Source organism: Carlito syrichta, unplaced genomic scaffold, assembly GCF_000164805.1.
Source record: "Carlito syrichta isolate Samal-C Ts95f unplaced genomic scaffold, Tarsius_syrichta-2.0.1 Scaffold305628, whole genome shotgun sequence".
Taxonomy (NCBI): Eukaryota; Metazoa; Chordata; class Mammalia; order Primates; family Tarsiidae; genus Carlito; species Carlito syrichta.
The window spans coordinates 286,657-302,760 of NW_007249724.1; the positions used below are offsets into that span (position 1 = coordinate 286,657).

General features: G+C 36.9%; 1 protein-coding gene and 1 pseudogene across 4 annotated transcripts in view; one reads left to right on the plus strand and one right to left on the minus strand.

Annotated features, from left to right (window-relative positions):
- Window positions 1–16,104, plus strand: part of ADD3 (adducin 3) — a 195,324-nt gene that overhangs the window by 69,477 nt on the left and 109,743 nt on the right. The window lies entirely within an intron of this gene.
- Window positions 2,743–3,138, minus strand: LOC103264191 (annotated as a pseudogene).

The window sequence follows — 16,104 nt, forward strand, 5'->3', positions numbered from 1 at the left end:
ATAATGAACATTTGTATACCTAACCTTGAATTGTACCCCACATCTTTAAAATAAAAAAGTCTTATAGCTTTAGGCTCAGAATAACCTGGAGAAATAGCCAGCCTAGGTTCTTTGGGATATGGTTTCTGGATCCATTGTCTTTTTGTTAGCGTTTCCTTTCTTAGCTTACCTTCTGCTAAGGCAGAGGTATGGAAAATGGGAGATGGTAGTTGTAATTATCTTTCACTTATACTATAAATAATACTTCTATATTCTTTGGTTAAAAAAATTGTTTTAAGACTAAGGTTTTGGGTGACACAAAAGTATTTATTCCTATACCTAATCAAGATTATAATTTGAAACTCTACATAAGTCTGTATTATGTAGCAAAGGTTATCTCTTTGATTTTCAAGCCCCTAGAGATAAACTTTGGGGCACAGAAGTAGATTTTTCGACCCATATTTTAAAGAGCCATAGCCTTATTATAATCAAAGGGTACCCTACCCCCCCCCAGCTGTGCATATTCTATGGTCGTGGGTGGGAGAGATGGGAATCTTAAAAGGGTGCCAACCAACCTTTGCCTCCATGGATGAGAAGGTCCCCTAGTAACAGAAGTGTAGGGGCTTCCCAGGCTTGCAAGGTTTTTTTTTGTTTTTTGTTTTCGACTCTAAAAGTATGCCTCTATGTGAATCATTCATACTTTCTGCTTGGAGAGGCAAATTAGGAATAAGTGGAAGAGTGATGAAATCTAGATATAGACCTTTAGAAACTTCATTTCAATTTATGAATGTAGGATCTGGTCTGGTTAAGTGAAGTGCCGTGTTTAAGACAACATGTTGCTTGTGGCAGATCTAGATTCATAACTGAGATTCTTGACTCTCCATCCAGTGTTTTTTCTACTTTATTACATTATGAGCCATCTTAACCCCATTCGTGCAATTCTAGGGTGATGGGTTTTGTCAAAATTCCACTTGACCTTTCCTAGAACAGGGTTTGAACAGGATGGGAGACCCCAGTCTCTTAGGGATTTGAGACTTCTTTTTAAGAAATAATTGGTACCTTTTTTTTTCCTTTTTATTTTTAAAAACAAATCATTTAATTGGGGAAAATTTTGTGAAGAAATTTTTTAAAAAAACAAAATCTGGACTGTATCATGAATTTTCTTGTTTTCTTAGCAAAAGCCATGCTGACCTGCTGTATGTTGTTCCAATTTTAGCATGTTCACCACTGAAGCAAGTTATGTTCATGGTAAATGTTTCTGACATTTTTAAGAACATTATATTGAAAGTTCAAACTGTGATTGTATTTAGCTGCCTTAACTTGTTTTTTTCCTTTGGAAAGGAATATATTTAAATGAGAAACAGTTCCACCTTCCCATGAAAGGGAAAGGCCTTAGGTCATTTGTTTGAGTAAAATAGATTGTAGAACTTATGACCCCAATTTTCTATTATTTTCAGCTAAGTGGGCCATTACATAAGACACGGTGGAAGAAGAAATCTGTCATATTAGAAATGTTAGTGTTTTAATTTAGTTTTGTGATTGAGCTTATTTATCAATAAGATTTGGAGTCATCAAAATGTATTTCATTTTGAATAGAGTTTGAAATTTATCAGATTTGCTTTTAAATCTTTGCTGTGACGTTTGGTTTTATGACAACAGTTTTAGAAGGCAATTTTCAGGATAGCTTAGGCTTTTCAAAATAAGGCCTTCTATAAAACATCCTTCAACCGGGCTTGGTGGCTTAACCTGTGATCCCAGCACTTTGGGAGGCCAAGGCAAGAGGACTGCCTGAGCCCGTGGGTTCGAGACCCACCTGGGCAACTTGGTAAGACCTCATCTCTACAATAAATCAAAAATTAACTGGGCGTGGTAGCACGTGCCCGTAGTTCTGGCTACTTGGAAGGCTGAGGCAGATGAATCACAGGAGCCCAGCAGGTCGAGTCTGCGGTAGCTGGGAGCGTGCCACTGCACTCCAGTCTGGGCAACAGAGTGAGACTCCAACTCAAAAAACAAACAAACAAACAAAAATCCTTCTTGAAGAACAGTTAAACTTAATTATTACTGTTCGGATATAAATTAAATATATTTCCTTTTGATTTACTGTAAATGTAAAAGTTGTATTTTAATCTATTTGTAAATTAATTTTAATAGGAGCAGGGATAAGGTCAGGGTACTTCAACGTTCTCAAAACTTTGAATTCAGTGTTTTATTAAGTTGATTTAAACTTATTGAGGACTGTGTTTCCTGGTGTTAATGTTTATACTAAAAATTTTGTAGGTCAATTTTTATAGAAATCATGTAATATTTTAACTATTGAGGTCTTTTTTTTTTGCACTTCTTCTGGTGTCTTTTCCTGGGATTTTAGTTTATAGAGAATAAAATGTCACTTAGACAAAAACTTCAGTCACCTGAAATTCTGTGGGTCCTCCCCTTTGAGAGAGGACCAAATAATTAAGAATACAATTGAATTTCAGGAATGTGTTGGAAGCAGTATCTTCTAAGTAGGTCCTAAAGTCCATATACATTGCCTATACCTTTTAAAGTCTGCTGTAATTTGAATCTATATTAAGAACGAAGACTCTGATAAGTTGTGTAGTTCTTAAGCTATAAAAATAAGTATGTTCATAAAAGTATATAAAACCAAAAGTTGGAAAGCTGACTTTTAAGATTGACAGGGTTTGGCTTATTACTATAAGAATTGATATTTATTTGCCATTTCTTTTTTCTTTCTTTTTGAAGAACGTGAGCCAAAGTTTTATTTTTTCATTTCTTGCATTTGAAGTACTTTTTGATGACATCCTTGGCCTGAGATTCTTTGCCATAGCCCTTAAGTACTATACAACCGCAACCAACTACTTTACAGTGTTTTCCCTCTCTGTCAGTTGTACACAGGCCTACCCATTCCCCTAGTTTGTTGTCAACAACCATAATTAGGTTGATTTGGTGTTCAGCACAAAGGTCCTTCACCAACTTGACATACATAGGCTCATCACAGTTGAATGCAAGCACACAGAGATGGGCCTGGTGCTTGTCTAAAACTTTGGCAGCTTTGTGAATTCCATGGGCGAGGCCATTGTGGATGAGGGCAGTCTTCAGCACCTCTTGTAAAGCAGTGTTCACGTCCATTGCACCTTCAGTAGCAATGCCTTCCTCGACCATGGCAGTGGATTACAGGTGACACCGAATCTTGAACACAACCACGCTTCTGGTCTACTTGGCAGAAGCAAGAAAAGAGCTGTAAGAATTTTAATCATAAATGTTGGGCTTCTGTTCAGGGATGGCTTTTGTACAGGTGGAATAGCTAGAGCTGCCTGCATAGCATAATTTGAAGTCTCATGGGAAGGCTCTGGAATAGTACTGTACTTCCCACCCCAAAATGTGAACCACATACGTAATTTAAAATTTTGTAGTAGCCATGTTTTTAAAAAAGTAGAAGAAACAGATGTAAAATTAATTTCATTATTTAACCTAATATGTTTAAAATAGTTATTACTTCAACATGTAATTAGTATAAAAGATTAATGAAATATTTTGCTTATTTTGAAATACCAAGTCTTTGAACTCCTGTCTGTATTTTACACTAAGCACATCTCAATTCAGACTAGCCACATTTCTAGTGCTCAGTAGTCACGCGTGACTAATGGCCACCAGGTTGGATAGCATAGCCCTGGAACATCTTTCTCTTTTATCCTACCTCGGTGTTGAGAATTCTTCCACTAGCCATTTATTTTTTGGAGACTAAAGTCTTGCCATATCTTTGTATACTCTATAACTGAATGGAAAATTGAACACGTCTGAGAAAGGAAAAAACACATTAAACCATTCTCAATCATGTTAATTTTAAACATTCTTATTTTATAATGTGATAAACAAGAGCTGGTACTGCTGAAGGAGTGCAACTGTTATAGAATGAAAACTTCAGAGGCGGATACAGTTGGTTATGTTTAAGTGAGGAGACCCAGGGCAGAGGGCGTGGGGAGAGGAGAGGTTGAGTAGTATAAAAAGACCTGGTTTTGATATCAGCTCTAACTGGGAATCCTGCTTGCCTTAAGCAAGTTAGTTACCTTTCTGAGCCTTTTTACTTTCTTTACCTGTAGAATTGGGATTAAAAAATACCTCTCTTGAGTTGCTATGAAGATTAAATGGGATGACATATGCAAAATATGTCATATTTATACTATCTGGTACAGAACAGGAGCTCAATAAATATGTATTGAATAAATGTTTGCTGCTTACTTACATCCCTAGCCCCCATCCCTCCTTGTGAGGAAGAAAAAGGAAGGAAGCAAACCTAAAATGAATGTAGGAATATATTTAATAAACAGTCCATTTACGGAATTGACTGGGATTCAGTGATCTCTAAGCATTGTGGTTAATTGAGATTTTAATTTAGTACTATTATTCAGAAAGTAGTGATATAGACTCATACTCTACTTTGTTTAAAAAGTAGGAATTGAATATGGCTAATTGTATTTCAGTGTATGTATTCCATTAATCAATAGCATCTGAAAATGCCTATAAATTTGTTTTGATTATTTAAGAGAAAAATATCAACAAGCTTTTTAATCTTTTCCTAGATATGATACAAACTCATCACTTTCCATTTCTTTAAAAGTTTTTTCATAGAAGTTATTGCAATTTGAAACTTCAATATATGTTATATCTACTTTGAAAGTTTAGTCTACAGGGTAATATATTCTAATTATTATAAACTTGTGTATTAATTGGAACTAGGGAAAACTTTTCTAAATTGAAGAAGACCAGCCACTTGGTAACTAAACTTCATGTTATAATACAAATGGCATATTCTTGTTCAGACATTAATATTCATACTTACTGTGACATTAGCTATATGATGATGTGTTCTGAATCTTTTAGGAGGAGAGTTTTCTTGTTTCTGATTTGCTGTACATTTTGAGAAATTTATTTGAAAATTTTAAATTTTGATATTTGGGGAAGCATGGAGAGTTCTGAATAGGTGATTAGGTTAGATGTGAACTAAAAACCTTGCACTCAACCTAATCTGTGGTAACATTCTTGGAAATCGGTCACATCTGAAAATATGGTTTTTAATTATTGTGATACTCTAAGAAAAGGATTGAAAACTTGAACAGTGTATGTCAAGTAGCGAGAATCTGGGAGGGGAGTGGGGGATAGGCAGTAGTGGGAATCTGCCTGGGGAGAGGGGAGCACACCTCATCAGCAAGGATTCCTGCAAAATGAACATTTGTATACCTAGCCCTGAGTTGTACCCCACATTTTTAAAATAGAAAATTAAATTTAAGCCGGGCTCGGTGGCTCAGTCTCTAATCCCGCACCTTTGGGAGGCTGAGGTGAGTGGATTGCCTGAGCCCACGGGTTCGAGACCTGCCTGGGAACTTGGTGAGACCTCATCTCTACAATAAACCAAAAATTAGCCGGGCGTGATAGCGTGCACCTGTAGTTCCAGCTTACTTGGAAGGCTGAGGCGGAAGGATCGCCGGAGCCCAGCAGGTCGAGGCTGCGGTGGCCGGGAGCAGCCACTGCACTCCAGTCTGGGTGACAGAGACTCCAACTCAAAAAAAAATATTAAAAATTAAATTTAAAAAAGTTAAAATTAAAAACACTTGAACAATGTATGTCAAGCAGTGTGTGAATATGTCAGCATTTTCCAGAGTGTGTTTCATGGAAGCCTGGATCTAAGAATCTTTTATTAAAAATTTTTTTGATTAAGAAAAAAAAAGGAAATCTAGTTTTTTTGCCAGCAGCATCTGGTTACACTTTACATTAAATACTTTGAAAGTATTTTTTGAATTGCAAAGAAGCAAACCATATGATAAGACTTTTCTTACCTGATTGGAAGTTGTTTACAGCTTAGATGAACTTTAACAAACTTAATATAACAAAAGCATAGTTGTCCAAATGCATGGAGTATACTGATACATCAGAGATAAAGGATTCTTAGGGTTATGAGCTTTTTAAAAATTGTTGATTTTACATTACTTGAGATTCCCTTAAGGAGTCTTATTTACTAAAAGTTCTTGCAGGTGTGTGGAATTTTGAAGGTGGTAATCTGATTGGAAAATACTCTGCTAATAAGCAATCAAGAAAGTGTTGATTGATGTGATTGGCATTTCTCCACCAATTTCTTACATCTTCTAACAACTGTTACTATTTATATGTTCATGTATATGTTTGCCATAGCTGAGCGCTTGATATACAGTGTTTTGTTAGTAATCTTGGCAACCTAGAGAAGATTTGTGAGATAATTTTAAGTGGCCTGGATCTAGGCTAACCCGTGAAACAGGTATTAGAGTAGATTCTTTGGACTGGGTCCAGACTTGGTGCCAGAATTACTGAATGTAGCACCACTGTCCATTATAGTAGCCACCAGGTATGTGTGGCTATTGACCACTTGAAATGTAGCTAGTTCCTATTGAGATGTGCTATAATTGTAAAATATATAGTAAATTTTGAAGACTTAGAACAATAAAAAACTCAATTTTTTATATTGAGTTACATGTTGAAGTGATTATATTTTAATATATTTCATTAAATAAACATTATATTTAATTTTGGCTGTTTTTTTACTTTACTAATGTGGCTACCAGAAAATTTAAAATCATATATATCGCTTGCATTTGTGGCCTGCATTATATTTCTATTGGATGGTATTATTATAATGAAAAGAGTTTATAATCTGTTGTTACCTTGGGAGCTTGCAGAGGTTCAGGGATATTGTCCCCAGAATGCCTGGGCCAATTTGTATGATAGTGCTGTTTTGGGAGCTGTTGCCTCAAGCTACTTCTTCCCTAACTCTCAACTGATGAAGTTAAAAAACAGTTGCTCTACCCATTGCCTCTAATGGTTGCTAACTCATGACCAACTGCTTGAAAACAGATGATAAAAATTAACTTATGGCTACTATTTATGGACTTCTGCCATATACCACATACTGTGCCAGGTACTTCACATAAAATCTTGTATCCTCACATCAGTCTGCAAGGTTTGTAAGATGGAGAAACAGATTCAGATGCATTGTGACTCTGCCTTAGGTTGGCTAGTAACAGAATCAGAATTCCCACCCAAGTCTCTCCTTCTAGAACCTGTGTTCCTTCAGCTATGTTATTCTTTCATTGTGTTTCACCTCTCATGTATGTCCTTTAGCATGAAACAGGCTACTGTATATAAAGTGGTCTCTTGCCAAATTGAATTTACTGATAGTTATTTAGGATCCTTAAGTTGTTTTCCTTTGTCTGGGAGATGACTTCAGTGCCCCTGTTCCAGCCACCCTCCTCTCCTATCTGGTACTTAGTGAGTGGCCCAGACATTAATGAAAAGATACAAGGTTTTTAAAAATAAGTAATTTTTTAAATTGAAAAATAAAAACTGTATTTATCATATACAACATGTTTTGAAATATGTATACATTGTGAAATGACTAAATCAATCTAATTAACATATGCATTACCTCAATACTTATTATTTTGTGTGACGGGAGTGCTTAAATATACTTTCTTAGCAATGTTCAAGAGCGATTTAAGCTTATTAACAGCCTTTTGAAAATGAAAAATATTCCATGCTCATGGATAGGAAGAATCAATATTGTTAAAATGTCCATCCTAACAAAGGCAATCTACAGATTCAACGCAATACCCATTAAGTTACCAACATCATTCTTCTCAGGCCTAGAAATGACAATACAGAAATTCATAAGGAAACATAAATGACCACAAATAGCCAAATAATCCATAGCAAAAGCAAAAAAGCAGGATGTATCACACTTCCAGACTTCAAACTTTACTATAAGGCTACAATAATCAAAACATCCTGGTATTGGTACAAGAACAGGTACACAGACCAGTGGACCAGGATAGAGATTCCAGAAGCAAAGCCTCAATTCCTCAACCAACTCATCTTTGACAAAGCCTCCAACAACAACCACTGGGGAGAGGAGAACCTATTCTGTAAATAGTGCTGTGAAAACTAGCTGACCACATGCAGAAGATTGAAACAGGACCTCTACCTATCTCCATGCACAAAAATTAACTCTAAATGGATCAAAGACCTAAACGTAAAACCTCAAACTATAAGAATCTTAGAAAATGCAGGAGACACCTGTATAGAAATTGGAACTGGCAACCAATTCCTGTTCAGAACTCTAAAGGCCAATACCTTAAGAAATAAGATAGACAAATGGGACCTCATCAAACTAACGAGCTTTGGCAAAGCAAAAGAAACCATCAAGAGAGCAGGGAGACAGTCCACAGAATGGGAAAAAATATTTGCCAACTGTATATCTGACAAAGGCCTAACATCTAGGAATCTACAAGGAGCTCAAACACACCAAAAGGAAAAAAACAAACAGCCCTTTTAAAAAGTGGGCAAAAGACGTGAATAGACACTTCTCAGAAGAAGACATACGGGCAGCCAACAGACACATGAAAAAGTGTGCTCAGCCTCACTCATCATCAGAGAAATGCAAATCAAAACCACGTTGAGATGCCACCTAACCTCAGTATGAATGGCCATCATTAATGAAACAACAGATGCTGGTGAGGATGTGGAGAAAAAGGAACGCTTCTCCACTGCTGGTGGGAATGCAAACTAATGCAACCTCTTGGGAAGACAGTGTGGCGATTTCTGAAAGAACTAGAAATTGACCTTCCATGTGACCCACCAATTCCCCTATTGGGAATATACCTGGAGGAACTCAAATCATTCTACAAAAAAGATACCTGCACACGTATGTTTGTTACAGTTTTATTCAGAATAGCAAAAACATGGAACCAACCATGTTGCCCATCGAAGCTGGACTGGTTAAAGAAAATGTACATATACACAATGGAATATTATGCAGTCATAAAGAAGGACAAATATATGGACTTTGCAGCAACTTGGATGAGTTTGGAGTCAATCATACTCAGTGATCTATCACAGAAGAATAGAGTGCCATATGTTCTCACTCATAAGTGGACCTTGAACAATTATAATACTATAAGAAAATGTTTGGCAATAATGGGAAACTGTCAGGGGTTGGGGGGTGGGATTGGTAGTTGAAGGAAACTGCTAGGGGAGGGTGGGGCATACCTCATCCACAAGGGTATCTGCATAATCAGTGTTTGTATACCTAACCCTGAATTGTACCCCACATCTTTATAATTTAAAAAAATGGGGGGGGGGGACAGCCTGTTGAGCAGTATTGATCATCTAAAGCCTATGAAAGAGCATCTTTCCCACCTTGAAAATCAGTCAACAAAAAATGTTTCAGATGCCTTCAGAAAGAGTGTCTCTTCTCTGATTGCCAGGAATATTATATCATAAATTTCAGAAACTGGCCATATAAGGAAAGGGCTTTTTACAAAGAAAATTGAGGTAAAATAATGGGATAGAAAAAAGCATATTGAGCTGGGTAAGTCTTTTATATAATCCTAGGCCATCTCTTAATGACCATGTTCTTGACATTGTTGTATTAAGAATGAGAGCAAGGGGAAATAGTCCATGTGTTGGCATGGACTCTAATCACAACTCGTGAGTGCTCTTAAAGGCTGAATGCTGTGTTGAACTCACTCACTCACCCACTTCTTTTAGGTTTAAGCAAGTGGGTAGTGATTTTGGAAAGGTAAAGGGGAAAGGAAGAACAAAAAAAAAGGAGTTAAAACTAGACTGGGGAGGTGGCCTGCAGGAAGGCTTGGGCAAGTTCAGAGTACAAAGCATTTTTATACATGTACATGATATTATGTTTATAATACTAAGAGCTATGTAAACTGTAAAATACTATTTTAGGAAAGAAATTGTGATATACGAGAAAGAAAATAAAATTTTATTTATTTATTTATTTATTTATTTATTTATTTATTTATTTATTTTTTGAGTTGGAGGCTCACTCTGTCGCCCAGGCTGGAGTGCAGTGGCTGTTCTCGGCCACCACAGCCTCGACTTTCTGGGCTCTGGCGATCCTTCCACCTCAGCCTTCCAAGTAGCTGGAACTAGAGGCGTGCGCTACCACACCTGGCTAATTTTTGATTTGTTGTAGAGATGAGGTCTCGCCAAGTTGCCCAGGCGGGTCTCGAACCAGCGGGCTCAGGCAATCCACTCACCTCAGCCTCCCAAAGCACGGGATTGCAGGCTGAGCCACTGAGCCCAGCAAAAATAAAATTTCTTACTCAGTGGTATGGTTTCAGTTTTCTCAGCTCTACCATTACTCTGTATAACCTTAGGAAATTATAGAACCTGAGATTTATCACTCTCTCTTTACTTCTCTTGGTTTTCCTTCATGATTCAATAAGATCATGTTAAATTTGAAAGCACTTTCTTTGTGTGTGCTTTTATGGCTATATACATAGTTGTTATTGTTTTTATACTGTTAATTATTCATTTGAATTATTGCCTACTTGAAACTTCATTGAAAGAAAAAATGTGTACCCAGGAACACACATTATGATTGAGAAAAGTTAGAGTTAAATGGCCAATGTAAATAGGGCCAATTTGGCTCTCTTCCCTAGGCTTTATAAAAGAGACAGTGGCAGCCTTGTGGGTGAGGGGAATGTAGACCTAATTACTCATTTAATTTAATCATTCATCCCTTTAACCCCTTTAAAACTTGACTTTTGTAGGTCAGTTATATAATGTGTGCACACAGTGTTTCTCTTTGAGTGAAAAACCCTGTTTGAAAGGCTATTTTTAAAAAAAGATTTTGATATAATCATAGTGAAAACTTGGTTTGAATTTCTTTGAGGCTTATGGTCGTCAACTTCTGACCAAGTTAGTGAAGGGTTGCTATAACTACCAGATGGCAGTCTTTCCTGATCTAGTGTTAGATGCCAACAGACTAATAACGAATAGATGTAAGCAGAACTCAAGCACAGTATTTGAAGTATTATTTAAACTGCTCCTCTAGCAAATTTATTATAAAGAGAATAAATTGATTACATTCAGGTTACCATACAGTTGTTTGGTTCTCAGGGCAATTCCAGAATGCATCTTTAATTTGTGTTTCATATAAAATGCTTGGGTACAGGGATGTTTTGCCAAGTGCCAGTTTGAAATTTACTTGGTGTCCATCCAGTTGGCAGATCAGTTGAACTCATCAGCTGGACCCATTTCTGGGGAACAGGATTTCATAGTGGGAATAGTCTTCTTGTAGTTACTTAAAAATCAGTTAATTTTTAATTTAAAAATTCCCATAAGTTCTATATTAAAATGCATATAGTACAAATAGTATATATAGTACAAATACTTTATACATTCTTGTAAATAACAGAGACGATAAATTCATTGTACTAAGTTGCTTTTAATTTCTGTTTTGGGACTCTGGAATTGTAACTTGCTTCTTCCATTGGTCTCTATGAACAAGAGATACTGAAGTGTGCAGAAGGGTTAAACCTAATAACACTTCAGGCAACTAACATTCTATGTAGTATAAGCTGTAAACTTATACTGTTTATGGTAAGCAGATAGATTGACCTAGTCAGAGACCACTTGGTACAAATGAAAAGAATCATAGATGAAGGTTAGACCTGAATAACTAACATGGATCCTTTGTAATCTCTAGATTAATCTTGTCAACATGTAATAAATTAACATTTTCACATAAAGAAACCTCGTGCCCCAGAGTAGCATTTCCCACAATCTGTTCTATAGATCATTAGTTTTAAGGGATTTCCTAAGAAAAATAGTACCAAGTATATTTGGGAAACTCTTCCCATACCTTCTTTCTTAAATGTTTATAGTGCACCTTAGCATACATAACAAAGACTGAGAAGTACTGTTAAGTGCAAGGTTTACATTTTTTTGTTAAAACTCATTATATCTCAATATTTAACTATTCACAGAAATCTAGTAGGATGAATTTAGTTCCATCACATGGAACTCCTTTTTCTTAGAACACTCAGGGAAGATGGAGCCTGTAAGTAATCAGCTAATGTATCTCAAAGTTTATTTTTGTGATTAATTTTTTTGAAAGATTGCAATTAAAATTAAATTTGCTAGTTACAAATATCTCAGCCTGGGGGATATATGTTAAATGCTTGTGTTTTAAAATCAACACTTATAAGGGGCATTTTGTTGCTTTTTTAAAAACATAATAATTTTTCTTTTTCTCCAAAAAGTTATATTTTCTTTTATAATTTTATATGTTTATTTTAGACCAGATAATTTATTTAGAAATTCTTTTATAATATAAATGATATTTAAGAATAAAATTAAATGTTGTTATTTTAAATTCAAATATTAAAGAAATGTTTTAGTATTAATTAGACTAGTCTGTAATTGTTTTCACTTGAACTGAAAGGAAAACCAAAGATTTTGATAATCCAAGATACTGCCATGTAATCACTTAAATTAGGTTTTGAGACTCAACCTAGATGATGATATTCTAAGAATAAGGAAATTATGTGTCTATACCAAAGTCCACTATTTATATACTCTAACTTGAGTATACATTAAGGATTTAAAGTATATCTTTGCTATCTATGAATTCCTTAAAAATGACATCTGAGAATTTTTTTAAAAAACAAGTTTTAGCTAAATGTGGATCCTAAATCATCCCCTGTAAAATTGGAAAGTTGTGTCATTTTTTGAGTAATAGAAAATACTAAGTATAGATAAGCTTCTAAGTGTAAGCCAGTGCCTAAATTAAGTAAATTAAACCAAAAAGTCTAACCAGCCATGTTTCAGGGTTTGGAACATTTATTATATAAACGTAACCTCCCGCTAGAAAATAAATAGTTCTTTTACCATTAACCACCAAACCAAATCATGAGACAATATATTATTTCCACTTGTATTTGGAAGCCTATGTATGTTAGCTTTGGCTTACCATTTGCTGAAAAACTAAAAATGGCATGTTTAATGCTAAGTAGTATTTATAACCAGATCATCCAATACCAAGTGGAATTTGAGGGAGGGAATCTTTCAGAACTATAAAATAAATACTTTTTTCCTTGTGTTAGTACAAGATGATCTCATCTTCATCTCAGCACCCATTGCTGCTATATCTTCATTGATATTCTCTTTCCACCTCTATCCACATTCCACCCCATGCATCAGCATCCCATGTTTAAACGAATTACAGGTAATAGGGAGTAGACTCACTAGAACAATCTCTATTCTGAAGGATATTGCTTAGTGAGGAAGCCTGAAGATGAGAGTGATAATTTACTCCACAGGAAGGAACTGCCCAGCAACAGAAGTGGGATCAAAACTTTATATCCAAGCTAGATTTGCTGACTAAACAAATTGTACTTGTGGAGCTTTGTCAGCTGCCTGTGATTTGACCCTCTTTCCTTTCTACTAACACTGATAGCTTGAATCCTTTTAGATGCGTGGATCTTAGCATGCATTGAAAGGACCTGGAGGGTTTGTTAAACCATAGATTAGCCGGGCTTGGTGGCTCAGCCTGTAATCCCGCGCCTTGGGAGGCTAAGGTGAGTGGATTGCCTGGGCCCGCGGGTTCAAGACCCGCCTGGGCAACTTGGTGAGATCTCATCTCTACAATAAATCAAAAATTAGCCGGGCATTGTAGCGCGTGCCTTTAGTTCCAACTACTTGGAAGGCTGAGGCAGAAGGATCGCTGGAGCTCAGCAGGTTGAGGCTGCGGTGACTGGGAACGGCCACTGCACTCCAGTCTGGGCAACAGAGTGAGACTCCAACTCAAAAAATAAAAAATAAAATAAAAAAAATAAACCATAGATTGTTGGACCACACTTTCTGATTCTTTGAGTCTGAAGTATGGCCCAATAATTTGTATTCTAACTAGTTTCCAGGTGATGCTGCTGGTCTGAAACCCACTTTGTGATCTCCTGTGTTTTTAGACTAGTAGTCGTCTCTTTTTCCTGCCTCTTAGGCTACCACCATCCCCATCAAAACTTGTCATCTTGTCCTAAAGCTTTTTTTTTTTAAGTTAGGGGTTTCTTCTGCCACCCAGGCTGGAGTTCAGTGGCACAAGATAACGGCTCACTACAACCTTGACCTTCTGACCCCAGGCAGTCCTTCTTCCTCAGCCTCCTGAGTAGCTGGGACTAAGGTGCATGCCACTACATCCAGCTAATTTTTTATTTTTATTTTATTTTATTTTTTAAATAAAGTTGAGGTCTTGCTATTTGCCTAAGCTGGTCTTGAACTCCCGGGCTCAAGCAGTCCTCCCACCTTGGCCTCCCAAAATTCTAGAATTATAGGCATGAGCTACTGCACCCAGCCAGAAGCTCTTTTCTTATTAACTTTTCCAATATTGGTTCCTGTATTTATTATAACCATCTACAGTGAGGCAGCCTTGTACCATGAATTCAATTTTTATTATAATTGGACAATATCTTTACCAATCTTGTAATTCTTTATACTTTCTCCAAGTTATGATAGTTCACATGTGAATATCCCTTTTCATAGTCTAGAAAGTGCATCTTCCTTTTAAGGTTGTAACATTTAAATTTTTAAATAGCTGCTTTTACTCTGAAGCTCTGTCATTTATGTGATCTGCTAAATTTCTATTGGCTCTTTAAGTCATGGGGATAATGTTTCATAGAGGACTATGCAGATCATTCTCCAGCAGTAGAAAGTAGTAGTATGGCTAGTCTTCTAGAGTTAGAGAGAGAAGAGAATATCCCTCTTCAAGCAACTGTTGCTTTGCCCACAAACAATACAGCCTCTTTTTGTCATCTGAGTCCCTACCTGGGCCATGGTTAACCAGACAAGTGCTTTTTGCTTCCCATGAGTGTTCAGGTTCTAATTTCTGAGGATAATAGGTGGGTTTTCTGGGAGGTGGAGAGTTATGGGACACTAGATACATCTTAAGAAAGTAAGAAAATGCTAGTTGGAAAGAATTACTCATAGGCCTTAGAAGTCATCTACTTCAGAGTTCTCATTTTACACGGCAGAAAATGAAACATTTCCAGGACTTGCCCAAGGTGTTATAGACAGACAAATCATTTGACCACCATTTCAGTCTTATCTCAGGCTTTTGCTGCTCTTTGACGCTATCCTGAAGGGAAATTATGTGGTACAGACAGATAGTGACTAGCCTCATAGTTCACCTCCTTAAGAAATTAGCTATATATAATATTTATTTTTGATAAATAATGTTTTAGTGATTTAAAATTTATATAAATTCAGAGAAAACACTGCCATATCGTAACATACACTTTGTACATTCAACACTAATTTTTTTTTAATAATGTTTATTTTGGACTGTAAAAATAACACAAACTGGCCAGGCATGGTGGCTTACACTGCAATCCCAGCACTTTGTGAGGCCAAGGCAGGAGGATTGCTTGAGCCCAGGAGTTCAAGACTAGCCTAGGCAACATAGTGAGATCTTGTCTCTACAAAAAAATCCAAAAAATTAGCAAGGTATGATGGCGCATGCCTGTAATTCCAGCCACTAGGAAGGCTGAAGTGTGAGGATTGCCTGAGCCTAGGAAGTTGAAGTTGCAGTGAGCCATGACCGTGCCACTGCACCGTAGCCTGGGCAACGGAGTGAGACCCTGACTCAAAAAAAACAAGACAAGACCAAACACAAACTCATTATATATGTGGAAAATACTGAAACAAGTTAGTAAATAAAAATCAGGAATAAACCACCACCCAGAGATAACCTACCCTATGCATCTTATTAATTTCTCCAGAATTCACTTAATGCAGTGCGGTGGTTTATTTTTCACATATGTGAAGTTCAATGTGGATTAGGTGGGGGATGAAAGAGAGTTTGCCCTGAGGACCAGACTCATCCATCTGATGGCTCCCCTCCCCAAGGGCCTTCAAGTCCTGGTCTGGATCTTAGATTTTTTGCACCAACCAGTAAGGAAGAAGAGAGAGACCTTGGGAGAATCCATAATAGGTTTTAAGAAATAGAGATTGGCCGGGCTCGGTGGCTCAACCTGTAATCCCGTGCCTTTGGGAGGCTGAGGTGAGTGGATTGCCTAAGCCCGCGGGTTCAAGACCCGCCTGGGCAGGCAAGACCTCATCTCTACAACAAATCAAAAAATTAGCCGGGCATGGTAGCGCATGCCTGTAATTCCGGCTACTCAGAAGGCTGAGGTAGAAAGATCGCCGGAACCCAGCAGTTGAGGCTGTGGTGGCTGGGAGCGACCACTGCACTCCAGTTTGGGCGACAGAGTGAGACTCCAACTCAAAAAAAAAAAAGAAAAGAAT